Here is a 2,970-nt window from a genome sequence, read left to right as displayed (position 1 = left end):
CCAACGAACTATCATGGTCCAAACACCAAGACAGTCGTGAAGAGGGGGCACGACAAAGCCTATTCCCCCCTCAGGAGACTAAAAAGATTTGCATGGGTCCTCAGATCCTCAAAAAATTATACAGCTGCACCATCGAGCATCCTGACTGGTTGCATCACCGCCTGGTATGGCAACTGCTTGGCCTCTGACCGCAAGGCACTACAGAGGGTAGTGCGTCGGCCCCAGTACATCACTGGGGCAAAGCTCCCTGCCATCCAGGACCTCTATACCAGGCGGTGTCAGAGGAAGGCCCTCAAAATTGTCAAAGACTCCAGCCACCCTAGTCATAGACTGTTCTCTCTCTGCTACCGCACGCGGCAAGCGGTACCGGAGTGCCAAGTCTAGGTCCAAAAGACTTCTCAACAGCTTCTACCCCCAAGCCATAAGACTCCTGAACAGCTAATCATGGCTACCGGAATATTTGCACTGCCCCCCCCACCCCATCCTTTTTACGCTGCTGCTACTCTGTTAAGTATTTATGCATAGTCACTTTAACTCTACCCACATGTACATATTACCTCAACTACCTCAACTAGCGGTGCCCCCGCACATTGACTATGCAACGGTACCCCCTGTATATATAGCCTCCCTACTGTCACTTTATTTTACTGTATATATAGCCTCCCTACTGTCACTTTATTTTACTTCTGCTCTTTTTTCTCAACACTTTTTGTTGTTGTTTTATTCTTACTTTTTTTGTTTAAAAATAAATGCACTGTTGGTTAAGGGCTGTAAGTAAGCATTTCACTGTAATGTCTGCACCTGTTGTATTCGGCGCATGTGACCAATAAAATTTGATTTGATTTGATTTGATTTGTTCTCCCCACTGTATGTGTGTGTGTGTGTGTATGTATGTTATATGTGTATATATATATATATATATATATATATATATATATATTGTGACGTCACGAGAGGCTACACAGCTTTCAACGGGATTACTCAAGTAGTGCAAGGAGACAAGGTTCAAACAAAACAAGGATTTTATTATAGGTCTTGGGAAATTAACGAAAATATAACAAAATTCTGTTCTCTTGGGCTCTTTAAGGTTAACAGTTCAGGGATGTCTCTTCCACATCCAAAATCATAATTCTCACTCGCTCAGATAACTTTTCCCCAGCCTTACTGTAGTCCACGTTGCAGCTAGTGGCCAACCCAGCAAAAAATCCTTCCAAATGTCTCTCACGTATTTCCACAGGTGCATATATCCAAAGGTGATATTTCCCAAAGGTAAGTATCTCCAAATCCTTATATTCCTCATGGAAGTGGACGTGCAGCACTCTTGTCCTCCAGAGAGCCCAGGTTGGAGACTGTGTCTCTTCACCCCCACACACTCCCTCAGTGTGTCTCTTCCCTTCCCAAAACTTCAGCTCATCAGCTCCTCATTTGTTTCAGCTGCGTGGGAAGATTGGCCATGAGGGTGGAGTTCCCGACCATACCAGCAGATGGAGCCATAGCTGTCTGGGTTTGCAGCCACCTCAGGGGGATGTAACGTCCCTCAGGACACAGCCTCTCGTGACATCAGCACATCCCCTCCTCGGGACCACGTCCTCGTCGGTAAAGGCAGTGAAGAAGGCATCACGCCGGAGAGGCGTCCGCATTGCCGTGGTGCTTGCCAGCCTGCTCTCTCTTCAACTCCTCCACCTCTAGGGACCAGGGACTCAGCCTCCTGTTGCTCTCTCCTTGAGTTTCTTACTGAACGCATCAGCCTTGGTTTTAGCAGAGTTTAGCTTCTGTTGAGCAGCTTTCAGTTCCTTCTCTCTCTCTGCCTCCCGCATTCTTCATCTTGTTCTCCAACACCTTGTACTTCTCCTCTGCCTTCTTCTGGACCTCCTTACTACTGCGCAGGGTCTCCTACACACTCCTCGATGGTCCTGCTGCAGCCTCTCCAGCTCCTCCTGTTGCTTATGGAAGGAGCTCTGTTGGAGTTTGCCTGGAGGATATCTAACTCTTCTGTCTTCATGTCTAACTGTTGCTTTAACAAACGATACCTCTCAGCGGTCCCCTTCAGCCCAGACAGTTCTTTGTCCAGATTCTGTAGCTCCGTCTCTGTGTCGGTCTGGGCACCTGCCATCCCTATCAGAGCCCGGCGGGAGTGAGTAATTCGGAGGATTGCACGGAGCCTTCCCAGGATGAGTCTTGCCTCTCTCCGTTTCCGAGTACTCGGGTTATCCTCTCCTATCTCTCAGAGTGGGTAAAAGGCTGGGCAGTCGTCGTCCAATTAGGACCGGGGACGGGGAGGGAATCAACCACCCCCTCCGTCGTGTGTATGGTTCCCCGTGTGCTGGTCATTGTAAGTTCAGTAATGGGGTATTCTCTGGGTCATCCCCCATGACACAGGAAACTGGGGGGGACTTTCCCGGGGTCAACACGTTGGGCCCATCCAAATCCTTACGCACCAGGGGTGGCCCGGCTACCAGAATCCAGTAAGGCCTCCCACATCATGGTGATTCACAGTTACCGGGCAGGTGGGGTCGATCTGGGCCCCATCTACCTCCCAAGCGGCAAACGGTGTGTGGGTGCTGAGCTGAGGACTCCGCATGCATATTCTCTTTTCCCACACTGCCAGAGATATCTCCCATCTCCCCACTACACTTGGTTTCCCCCCTCCTGGTGTACTCTTCTTGACCCGCCTGGTTTCTGGCTCCCCCTGGAGCAGGGATATCGTGGCTGTTCACTGGGATCCTTTGGACGGGTTCTTCCCATTTGTGGTGACCGCACTCCTGGGGTCTTTTCGGGAAGCATTCACATCTCCGCTGTGGCCTGGTACTTTTCCACACTTCCGCGGTCAATCAGCCGTGGTCAAGGCCTGTTGACTGATAACCCGTTTTGCCTCATAAGGCCGGGCGCGTAGTAACATCCACCACATCGCCTCCACCACCCCCTGCTGTATTCCTCTGCGGATCCAGCCATTTCCTTGCGTTCGACAAG

The sequence above is a fragment of the Coregonus clupeaformis genome, unplaced genomic scaffold (genome assembly GCF_020615455.1).
Source record: "Coregonus clupeaformis isolate EN_2021a unplaced genomic scaffold, ASM2061545v1 scaf3300, whole genome shotgun sequence".
NCBI classification, from domain to species: domain Eukaryota; kingdom Metazoa; phylum Chordata; class Actinopteri; order Salmoniformes; family Salmonidae; genus Coregonus; species Coregonus clupeaformis.
This window is presented reverse-complemented; position numbering follows the sequence as displayed.